Source organism: Haliaeetus albicilla, chromosome W, assembly GCF_947461875.1.
Source record: "Haliaeetus albicilla chromosome W, bHalAlb1.1, whole genome shotgun sequence".
NCBI classification, from domain to species: Eukaryota; Metazoa; Chordata; class Aves; order Accipitriformes; family Accipitridae; genus Haliaeetus; species Haliaeetus albicilla.
The window spans coordinates 31,974,815-31,987,758 of record NC_091515.1 but is presented as its reverse complement, the minus strand read 5'-3'; positions in this window follow the sequence as shown (position 1 = coordinate 31,987,758).

The following is a 12,944-nucleotide window of genomic DNA, read 5'->3' as shown; positions in this document are numbered from 1 at the left end:
CAGCTACATCCTCTATTGGTATAATTCTGTTGGAAAATAGTAGGTTAATAGTAAATCTCTAATCAGAAGTGCATATGCCAGTTTACCACTGAAGCATTCTAATAGGGTTTTTCTACTGAAAGATTTCACGGACTATGAGGAGGAAAAACTAAGTCAATACTTAAATAGCCCCTTTGCTTTCAAAATGCTTCTCTATTCACTGAAACTGTTTGAGAGTTTTTTTCCCCATTTTTGCATGTTTTATAAAAATTTCAAAACATTTTTCTTTGCTTGTTCATGAAGAAAAAATAAAAACTAGGTTCCCTACAAAAATGTTTGAACTCAACTTAGTGGCTGAACAAGGAGACATCCGTAATGGGATATTGGTTTAGAAGTGGTTTGCAAATAGCAACATTAGTTAGATACAAGTGTTAACAAGCTCAAAAGACACACAGAAAGTATTTTAGCTATGAAAGTAAGCAAACATAATTGCGAATACATAGATTTTTACATGTGCTTAATCCAATCTACCCATATGAATTCCAAAAGACTGTAGAAGACATGGGAAATGTGACCTCCACTCCTAGCAACCCACTAGTAGCAGACAGAATTATGTCAATATTAAATTAGGGGGAAATGGTGATTTTGCTATCTTCTTCCTCTTCAAATCTCTGTTCAAATCACATCAGCAATACTTTCAGTCCAGTATACCCTACCCATTTTCCATTTCAGTCTCCTGTATGTGGCATCTTTGGGAGCATAAATCATGCAGAGACACTTCTGCTATGGTATTTTGGACTCAGGAGAATTTTTTTAAATGGACCATAATTTAGAAACACTGTAAACAATATTGGCTTTCTTGGTTAGTAAATCTTATTTAGAAACAATATTGTAATACACATAATGGAATTCAAACATTTCGCCTTTGGACATGACTGGGAACATGTAGCTGAGACATTTTTTCACACCACTTTTAATTCTATTTTCTTCTTTCTGTCCCTGTCTCCTCAGTGGTTTTGATCTCTGCTATATCTGCATGAATGCTTATGTAGCACTTATGAGTCATGCATCACTTAAAAAAAACCCCTGGTATAAGTTTTTTTAGCAACAGCACTTTCCTGATGCTTCCATTATGCTAAAAAATACAATCACTTTAGACTTCATTCTTCCATGTATCTTCAATTCTAATGTCCTGAAAAAGCAAGAAGAGACCAAATAACTAAATGCTAATTATTGTTACAAATCAAAAAGTAGTCCTGGGAATTTGGTCACAACCTCTTGTGGGCAGAAAGATCTTTAAACTCTCTCCTCTCTTTTTCTGTGTCGTGGTTTAACCCCAGCCAGCAACTAAGCACCATGCAGCCACTCACTCACTTCCCCCCATCCAGTGGGATGGGGGACAGAATCAGGAAAAAAAAAGTAAAACTCATGGGTTGAGATAAGAACGGTTTAATAGAACAGAAAAGAAGAAACTAATAATGATAATGATAACACTAATAAAATGATAATAGTAATAATAAAAGGATTGGAATATACAAGTGATGCACAGTGCAATTGCTCACCACCTGCTGACCGACACCCAGTTAGTCCCCGAGCAGTGATCCCCCTGCACCCACTCCCCCCAGTTTATATACTAGATGGGACGTCACATGGTATGGAATACCCCGTTGGCCACTTTGGGTCAGGTGCCCTGGCTGTGTCCTGTGCCAACTTCTTGTTCCCCTCCAGCCTTCTTGCTGGCTGGGCATGAGAAGCTGAAAAATCCTAGACTTTAGACTAAACATTACTTAGCGACAACTGAAAACATCAGTGTTATCAACATTCTTCTCATACTGAACCCAAAAAACATAGCACTGTACCAGCTACTAGGAAGACGATTAACTCTATCCCAGCTGAAACCAGGACATTCTGTCATACTTAATCATCGTTCTGGTATAATTTTTAAAAATTAATTTTCTATAAGAAAATGGATACAAACAGAACAAGTGACAGCATGAATGTTAGACAACACAGGAGAAGTAAATATGACATGATGCCTTTTTGATATGTCTATTCAATATTTAGTGTCAGCTTCAACTAACATTTATATAATATGAATATTTTAAAACAAACTCATTACTACATCCAAGTACTTACTTGGGTAAATATGCTACAACCAGCTCCACCCTCCCATGTTCCTTTAAATGCTAGCTAGTTGTCTGTGCAATGCAAGAGCAGAAAATCAAGAAATAATGTTAAATGAAAATTATTTGATACCTCTGATTTGGCACATTGCTCCTTCATAGGAGCTCCGCCATTCTTCTTTGTTTACCAGCAGAGTATCTTGAGTATTGCCTCTATAGTCGGAGTTGACATTTTAAAATGATATCATAATTTTCCAATTTTTATATTAACTTCAGCTAAGGTATTTTGGTATACAAATAAGATAAACTCAACATGCAAGAGAACCTGCCCTGGAACAAGGTAATATTTGTGTGAACTACTGAAGTGTGAGCATATAAGGGTCATGGCTGTACTGTCAAACTAAGGTAGATATCCAGAAGAAAGCTGAAGTTATAAATGTTGAAGATTCTGGTGTATACCTAAAGTGATCTCATGTTCTGGAATCTCTTTTTTCCCTCTTGCCTTGTCCAGGGTTGAATTTTTGTGACAGTCCAAAAAATGGACTGATGTACATAGACTTTTAGGCAGTCATTGACACCAAGTATTACATCCCCTTCTACATATCTGTCCCTATCAGCTCTGCTAGGAGGTTTCTTATTTGTTTGTTAGCCCTGAGCTAGCACCTTTGAATACGGAAAGCAATATAAGAACCAGATCACTCTGTCTTTTTCCTACTGTCTTGCAACTTGTGTCTTGCTAAGCTTTTATTATGCGTACTCTGGTATATATTCCTCTCTGTGCTTAACCCACAAGGAAAATTGAGTTTGGTACAGCTTCTAACCACAGAGGCTGACTTTTTAGCTTTAGCTGTAAGACTAACGTTTAATTTTGCAAGCTCTCTGTTCAATAGCTTGTGTTATCCAAAACTATAACTCTCACAATAGAATATGATATTGTTATCTAGAAATTGTGCATTTAGTATGTATCACTGAGCCATTTCAACATTAGATCATCTTCATGTATTGATTATTAGCTTTTTTTAAGTTACATTGCTTTTTTTGTTTGTTTTGTTTTGTTCACCTACCTAGTTTGTTTGTTCAGTCTCTACTGAATGGACATCCTGACTCATAAAATGTAATAGATGTGATAGCTCATAGGATATATGAACACAATAGTATGTAGGGAGCATGTGTTACAAAATCACCTACACAAAATAGCTCTAAGGAGCATCAGCAAAAGTTGAGCTTTATTAAAATAGGTGATTTAACAATAGATACTTCAATAATCTTTTCAAGGAAATTCACTGATCAGGAGCAGCCTCTTGAAGAGGGAAGGAATTTATCTAATTTACAATCTATTGACTAGTCCTAGAAAGCTGTTAGCCAAACAGATCTCAGATTATGCAGGTAAAAGTTGCCTATATATATGGTCAAATGGATTTAAGAGGTTGCTACTGGCTGCTGACCCTCTTGCTATAAAGATTATTTGCATATACTATGTTGTTTCCTCTATTTTGATACAGTTAAAGCCTTTGTGCCATTTTCTTTACAACTGCCAACTGGAGCTACTGCCACATCAGCTCTAAATTACTCAGGTTTTATGGCTCACTGTATTTTTAAATTTCATAAGTTAGTGTATCATTTTGGTAATGTGTAAAACTCCCATCTTAACTCTTTGAAGATTATCAGATGCAAATAAAGGGAATACTTTTAAAAGCAGAAGATTAAATTAGAACAGAATATAAATTGACTGGTGGAAAATTCAAAGTAATTACCCTTTAAAATAAATCTTTGCTGTTATTTTCACAAATTCTAATTAGTTTCTAAGAAGGTTACTGAAAATTCAAGTATCCTTTGATTCAAATCTTATGTGTTTACCTGTGAAGAACTGAGAAAACAACACAAAATTACAGAGATATAGATGTATAGATATTGGAAGTGGAACAGTTGCAGGCTCCTCATTCTGTTCTCACAATCTGTAGCAAACTCATAGATCAAATTAACCTAAAAAACTCTATCTGTAATTTTAAATGCAGTAAAAGATTTTGTCTTTGGGGGTTCTCTGCTGCCTAACCGCATTTATCTACAAAAAGAGACCCAGAAAATCTTCCTGCCGAAAAACCCTAAGACAAAGGGGATTTTGCAGTGAAACAAGATTTGTGGGATCTCCATTTAAGACCCCTGGAAGAGGGTTGAGATGGAGACATAGTTAAAGCACCTACTCTGAGATACTCCCAAGAGCTGCCGGGGTTCACAGCACCCATGTTGAGCAGAGCAACCCTGTGATTGCCTCAAAGCCAAAGTGCTGCAGCTGCCTTGTCCCTTTTTAGCACACACAGCCTCAAAGCTGGACTCTAGGTATACCAATTTGCAGGATTTAGTCCTGCTTATGGATGGGCAGAGTTTTCTTTCCTTCTGCAGTGTGTACCATTCCAATGCAGAGAGCAACACTGGTGTTTGAAGACTAATCCATTAAGAAGGGTCATCTACTAACATCACAGACTGTCTTCTGGAAAAGAAAAGGAGCCCTTCGAGGTTAATTTGCAGCCCAGGTTTTTGCCATCCTTAAGCCACGAGTTTCCCCCCCTCATTCGCAGCCACACAGGGAAGGGCAAAGGCACAGACCCACGGGTGGGGAGCGCCCCCCTGCTGTACGGGTGCTGCAGGAGGAGAGGGCTTGGAGGGGCTTGCGGAGGGGGTGGTCATGGGGCCCGCAGGGGAGTGGAGAGAGCAGGGCAGGGACACAGGCTGCCCCACCGAGCCCCCCATGGGCATGGCAACCAGGGCTGCATGGCACGGCACAGAACCTCCAAAGGGGATTATTGAACCTGGGACATAGTTGAAAGCAGATTACAAGAATCATTCAGAAGCCTTTCATGATAATAATGCTGTGCACGAATTGCATCATCAGGCTCTGGTGATCTTAGTCTGCTAAGAGGTGTTTTAAGGAAATGTAAAGAATTTAAGGAGGGTGTAGGTGCTTTGCCAAGACAAATGTTTGCCTCAAAGATGCCTTATATGAGCCTTGATTAAATTGTGTGAGGATAGTGCTGTTTCAGTATTGGAAGAGAGCGGATATTGTGAGCAAATCAACTGTCACACATGATTTGACAAATTCTGATTTGTTTTTAGGAAAATGTCTGTTAATCCTATTAGGGGAAGGGAGGGAGAGAGGCATGAGTGAGCAAGAATCAGTTATGTGGCTGGAGCAGTTGTAAAAAATTGGGTTCCAGTTAGGTCTGATTTATTGTCACGTTTTGGTGATGGTTCCCAAATTCTGTGAATTGTGGTGTCATGTGGGTAAGGGCATCTCCGAAATAGAGGGCAGCGGCAGCGAGTGCCCCTGGCCAAAGACTGCTCTCCTGGCTGGAGACAGAAAGGGAAAGTTGGCGTTTCTTTCAGCAAATTGCAAGATTGCAGGATTTAACTCTCCTGCTGGGCTGTACCCATTCTGTGGACAATGACTAACTTGGAGCCCTTGTTCTGGCCTGAGCTACAAATGCCTGCATTCTTATCTATGTGTTTATTTCTAGAAACACAGGAAGGATGGGACACAGTTTGCACTACCTAAGGCCACTTTGCAAAACCAAATAATATCTGCATCAGAATTTCAGCACCATGTCAGCATTGCTGGGGTTGCAGCTTTGCCCTGTCTATGAGGGTTTATGCTATCCTACTGCAAAGGCTAATATTTCCCTTACATTAGTCTGTTTTGTATTTATATATGTTGATTGATTGAGGAATGCAGTCTTTAGTTTTTTACATCTCTCTCATGCCCTTAAACACTTTTAGGCAACATGTTCGTATTTGGGGGCTTTCTGAAAAGGCAATTAAGGCAATACCCAAAGTTTGGGGGCAGGTAGTGGGGAGATTTTCTGAGTGTTGCTTTGGGGTTTTCCTGAGAGATGGGAGGAAGAAATGAGTGGGTGGGTGAAGGACACCACAAGCCTGTCTCTTTTTTCAGATAGATGTTCAAAAGGTAAATTAGAAACTGCCTCCAAGGCGCAGCTAGAGTGGTTGCATGAACATGAGACAGGTGCATTGAAAACCATGGCAGAGGACTGCAGCACTGGTGTGTGTCAAACTTGTACAATACCCACAGGTAGGGCACACACACATGCATGCATGGACACACATGCACAACTGTGTGTGGGTACAAGCACCCCAGGGGGGGAGGGAGGGGCAGAAGGGCATCCCACTTCAGAGCCAAATCAGCTGGTCAGGTGGGAGAAGAGATAATAAATGGCCTGTCTCCTTTGTGGCCAAGCAACCCCTCCTGCTGGGGAAAGTGATGGGGAAGAGCCCTAAAGAGCGGGGCAGGGGCACAGAGTCGAGCCAGGCCATTGTCCGGGGCAGAGCCTGAGGGACAGGATGGCTCAAGGATGACACCCGCATTTTGCCCACATTTTCCCGCTGTGGATGTGCCTGTGGAAATGAATGGACACTTTGAAATAGTCCTTAGGAAATGTCCTTGAGAAGAGAAACAGCCAATGCTTTACATATAATCATTGGCTGTCCGTCTTCTTCATAAGTATTCAAATATTACTTTAATTATTGCAAGTGCAGACTTTTATTCAAGTTCAGGGGTTATTTTTTAATTTATTTTACCGCCAACCACGAAGACTTACCTACATTTTGTACATCCCCAGACTGATGGATCTCCCTGTTTTTTTGTTTTCTTTGGCAAAAGACTGATTGTGAACTAGAGGGACATTACAGTTGCCTTGTCAGTTAGTGTGCTTTAGCGTACCCTCAGTAATCAGGCTTTAGACTCAAAAAGCTTTGATTGTAGGAGTTGCCTTATTTGCATTGATGAGGATGAACCAGCTGCTGGAGCATACAGAACTGCACCTGACACAATCACCGAGTTCAGGATTAGCACAGGGAATCAAGAATCCACTGTGCTATATGGCAATTTCAGCCCTACATTAGAGTTACTCATGCAAAATGACCCAAATTTGCAATGAGCACAATTAGCAATCCAAAGATGCGTGTTAATTTAGGGTCTGACATTTTCTAGCATTTTACTTATTAAATATGACGATTATGTGGAGCTTAGTATTCAAGACTGAGGAAGAATAGCTGAGCTTTTTCCTCCCCCATGAGCCCTCCCCACAACATCCTGACTATAGTCTCTTATATTTAGGACAGGCAAGAAGTTTTGTACTTTGTAACCCAAAAGTTTTTTTTTATTTGTTCATTGTTTACAATAATAAAATAGAAGGGACTTATTTTTCCTTTTTTTTTTCCCCCATGTCTTTTGTGCATATAGGTACTGAAATTCTCACCCATGCTTTGAAAAACATTTTGCAAAAAATGAAATAAATGATAATTTGAAGCAAAAGCATGCGGTTCAAAAACTAAAGCTCCCATTAGAGAACAGAAAATTTAATGAGCTTTTAATGGAATGCAGTAGTAAATTATTTGTTAGTTGATGATGCAATCAGCATACTGATTAAGGTTGCTTGGTTTTTTACTAAACATTAAATGAATGAAAAAGGTTAATCCTTGTTCTGCTTGGGAGGCTTTCATGAAGTAAATGGACATTCAGGACAGAGATTGTCAATAAGGTGAGTGTGTCATTTGAATATGATGATAAAATACTTCTGATAAATATTTTAAAGCATTTTAAAACCACAATGTTCACCTTGTGTATAGTGAGCTCTGTTTAAAGAAACAATAGGCCTAAAAAGGCCATCCATGAATCCCTGTTTCTCTCTAGGAAGACAGATATATTTTATTTGGTATTTTTTAGTATTACCTTCAGAATGCACATTTGGATGTAAATGTAAGCAAATTACAGAATTTGGAGAGTAAATTACAAGAGGAAATAAAAACTATTTGAAGGAGAAATAACTATTCACTGACTAGATTAGAAGTATAATTAAAGATCTTCTAAATCTACCCGCGATATTTATGCACTTAAAATTAGGTATTTTTAATGTTAAAACCCGTTGTTTTTTTAATGAAGGGAAATCCCATCATCTTTACCTTGGAACTAGATTCCTTTTTACTTGAGTGGACTCGAAGAAAAGCAACAAAACAAAACTCCAGTGGCATTAACACCACAATAGGGAGGATGGTTATTGTTCTTTTATGTATGTTGACTGTAAATATTTAGTCTATTGAATCATTAAACAAGTTTTGAATTGCACAGATTGATCCACATATTGAATGAGTATGGGTCTGTTTGAAGACAATGTTCGTCATTTTGGTCACCTGTCTGCTTTGATTTATAGATTTATGAGAGGCAGAAAGACAAATTAAAGAAAGAATAATTATTATAGGCTTGAAGATTTGCATTTTAACTATAGAGTTCCTCTTCTATAAATCCCAATTGGTTAAATCATACCGTCATTCACTCACGATGATCAGATACCTTTTAAATTCGATAAATAACTATCTGTGTGTTTTAACTATTCCTGTTTATGACCCAAGAGGTTAAAAGTCTTTGACTGGCATTTGACTTCTGACCTCATATAAATGTTATCTTATCAGTTCCTGCTTGTTAACTTGTATTGAGTGCTTGTCCCTGATGGCTTCTAGATAAAGAGGTTTTATTATATTTCCTATTGAAACTGAACCATTTGCTTTGTTCTTCGTCTGTAGTCTCAGCCCACATAGTAACCTTGTAACCTAACAATTTTGCTGAATAGACTAAAATCCAAACTATTTACAGTTTATATGAAACCTTATTTCTGTCTAAACTCCCTAGATTGAATCTAATGTTTTGTAATATAGTTTGTTTAGTTTTATTATGTTTCCAATTAATGATTATAAATCCAACGATGAACATTACCTTTATTTTAATGCTATCATTTTTAATAATTGTAGACTTCAGGCCAAGAAGAAAGGAGTTAATAAGATCATACAAATAAATATTTTTCTTGCTCAAATCTCAAAAGCCTTTCTAAAGAAAGCCTAAAGATATGTTTTAAATATTCTGATATATTATTCACACTGCATTTTCCCATCTGCTAAAATAATGTGGTTGTTACATGCATCTATCCTAATTCTGCCTTTCATATTGAACTGTTCTCTTTTATCTTACATATTCTTTCATATCTTACTGCCTTTCTCATGCACCCAAACTTGTAGATATTAGCATGATGACTAGCATGTGCACTAGGCATTGCTTCAGACATATATATGCATATATATAATGTGCATATGTGTGTATATATAATGTTCTCTTGTATTTATATAAGCCTAAATGTGCTTAATACATTTTATTAGTTTGCAGATGTGTTAGGAGAAAGCAACTGTAGTTCCTCTGATTTGCTAAAGAATGTTTTACATTAATTTTCTTATAGAAATGTTACTATAATCATAGAGAAAGAATGAAAAGGCAGCCATCTTGTGGGTGTCATCTTGCACTTTTTCTCCTTGGTTGTTTTCCACACAGTCTTTCTTTTTCTGTGATATTGCCTTTTACTTTAATCAGCCTCAAAGATAGTACTTGATATGTAAAAACATAATCTCATAATTCCACACACTGGAGAATAGTTGCATTTCCCTTTGGCATTCAGGCAGTCACTGTTTACTGGTTACAAGAAAACCATATCTGCCTTTATATTTACTCAAACATATGGATGCAACATAATTTTTCCATTGTATGGTTCTCTGTTGAAATGTTTTTACAAAAAGCAAATATGTAAGCAAAATATTATTCTTGTGAATGAGATTAATTTGTCTGCAAGCTAGCATGCAGGCATACCATTTAGGAATGACAAAAAACTGCTGGATGCTCCCTTTTCGAAATTAACTTAATGCTGTCTAATATTGCTGATATGTATTGAAAGATTTATTTACTGTTTAAATTGTTTATATTATCTCTGGAGAAAGCTTAAGAGCATTAGTTCATGTTAATGTCGATTCTATTTCAATGTGTTGATCATATTTCAACAAAAGGAATATTTCATGCAATTCCTAACTTTGTACTAAAGCTATTGTATAAAGATAATCTAAAAAAAAAATGTTCCCTACAAAATCTGTTTACTACATAAGCTAATAATTTCACGACCTACTGTTATACAATTTCTGCCTTGTTATAGCTTTATTTTTTTAAGAAGGAAAACGAAATTCTAGAGCTCGAAATTCTATCACCAGGGAGTGAAGTTATTTGTCAATGAAATAAATGCCATCAGCAGCATCGTCATTAACATACAGACTGTTTGGTTCAAGATTAGCAGTTGCACAGGTTATTGATTATGCCACTATTGGCAATTTACCAACAAGCTTTCAATAGTAGGTTGAATATAGTGGGGGTTTTATTTGAAAACTTGCAGGGAAATTAAAAACTTTTTCCCTTTAAAAAAAGTCTCAAAATGTAAAACAAAATAGCAACCCTAATTAGAGTGTGTTTGCTCAGCTCTTTGTAAATGCAAAGCACGTCGGAAGTGTTAAGTGTTATTAATAACTCTGAGGACATGGAGAATTTGTTATTCTGGTGTTTCAGAATAATAACCCCCACACATACATCTGCTCACAGAAAGAAAGAAGAAACGAAATGAGTCCTCTTTTTTCTCTTGCAAATACATAAACCAAACTTTTGTTTCTCCTGTTTTCGGAGAATCTTTTAAAAGCTTTATAGACAACGATTGACGAGATCCATTTCCAAAAGGGAAAATAAATGCGGATTAGGAGGAAAAGAATTATCACCTCTCCTCCCAACTTTGCCTCCCGACCCCGAAATAAACCACTTTCCAGTGTGCATCAATACAGGAATCGACAAAAAGGAATCTCCGTGCTTATTTATCAGATAAGCCTGAACCTTTCTATGGCACAAAAAAATCCTCTTTTAATAAAACTTAACCCTGAAAAAAAGTATGTGCATGTGTGCCTTCGTTGGTTGGGGGATTATTTTTATTTCCAGTGTAAGCAAATTAGTCTCCAATCTAATTTTTTATCTACCGTTGTTATGCGATGAGAAAAAGTTACTCTCGCAGGGACGCCCTGGCAGAAGTGGAGCTCTGAGGGGGCGGAAGCGCCCCCTGCCCCCCCCCCCCCCGCTCCCGTCAGTGCGGGTAGGCAGCACGGCGGAGGCGGATTCGCTACGCTGCGCTCCACCAAACCAGTGTACCTCCGCCGTAACCTTGCGCGCCTGCCTTTTCCTCTTCAGCTATCGTACGGATTCATAAGGGAGGCTTTCTTCTTTCCTGAATAAGAGCAGATCACATCCTCTAATAGACTGATTTCCTTGTGTATAAAACTCATTTTTCTCCTCTTAATGGTATTATCTATGATATTCTGCAGAATTATATGAATATATATCTATGTCCAGACTTCAAATCTGAGACCTTGTGAATGATTTTAGTTCAGCTTCCTCATGTCCTTGCCCTCAACTATAGGTGGCAAAGCCAGATTCTCCTCAGGTAATTCACCCTCCTGCCCAAGAGATACATGTGGCTTCTGCAGAAAGCTCACCAAAAACAGTGGGGCTGCAGGATTGTAGCATTTCACAGGTGGGTGAGCTATCATATGCCCTTTGTCTTGAAGTATCCTAAATCAGACCTAAATGGCTTCTCCAGTGAAAAGGGAGGCAGGTAGCTTTAGAGTCTGCTGAGACACGTAAATCTTGTCCTGGACTTTTTTCAGAGCAAGGGTGAGGGATTGAACCTTTGGCTCTCAGTAACTCCCAGACTTATTGCATTAATGCCCTGGGCCTCCTGAGTGCTAACATTCTCCCACCCTTCCCAAACACCTCCAGCACGGAAAAAGTCAAGTTTGGAGAACTGATTTTCATTTTGTAGTCAAAACCAAATACATTTGGGCTATTATGGTAGGACAGCTTCCTTAAAAAGATTATTTGAACTACAAAGGCATTCTTTTAGGGCTTGTGATGTTGCAGAAAGGGCCTGCTAATTTTTTAGCAGCTTGTCCTGGTATTTGGAGAACAAGAGTGATAACTTATTGGAAGTTCTCAAGGAATCATTTATATTTCACACTCCAGCAGGCAGCTGATTTAAAATTGTCTGTTAGCATAACAAAGGCTCTGAGCCTGTGAACTTCAGAAACCTTTCAACCTCTTAGCTGCTGGCATGAATAGCCCCCAGCCCTGTCTATAGAGATCTTCCGAAGCTTCCCTGTTCGTGGATAAACTGTTAATCAGGGTAATTTAATATAGTTTTCAATATGCCTCATCTCTTATTGAGCAAGGTATTCACAGATCTCGCCCTCTCCCAAAAGTTCTCCTTTATTCAAGTGCGAGTGGGGCAGCTGCAGAGCGCCTCCCTTAGCCCAGAGGGCGCTGCGCTGCGCCGAGCCGAGCGGCGTTGCGCGGAGCGGGAGATGACCCGTGCCTAGCACCCACCCCTTTCCCAGGGCCCGACCCCTCCCGGCCCAGCATCCATGCAGCCACAGCACAGCATCCCCAACCCTGCCCCCCTCGACGTTCCTTTTAACCCACTGACCCGAGCCCTGGTGGAGCGTTATAGCCATGGAGTTGCAGCCGGGCCTGCGCACAGGGAGAGGCGGTGCACCCCTCACACCCCCGGGATAGCCCAGGGAGAGCAAGGTGCCTCGCCCTCCCCTCCCCCCCGCCGTGGGGCGGCCTCTTTGTGGCTGCCAGCTTGGCTGGTGACCCTAACATTAAACCTTCACTTGATTTTTGTGCTTATTTATATATCTTCATTTAGTCGTCGTAGTTCTTTGTGGGTGACATCTGGGTTTTAATATTGCAGTGTGTGAGCTGTGGTTCAGCCTATTCCTTCCAATGCATTTCTGGGCAGAGTTTGGGGGGATCTCTTTCCCTACCTCACACTCCCCTCCTGTTACCTGAGTTTCCTCTCTGTCCTTTCCATCACTCAGCCTGCAAAAGTTGCTGGAACCAAAGTTTCTATAGTGAAAAACGTAAGGAATGAG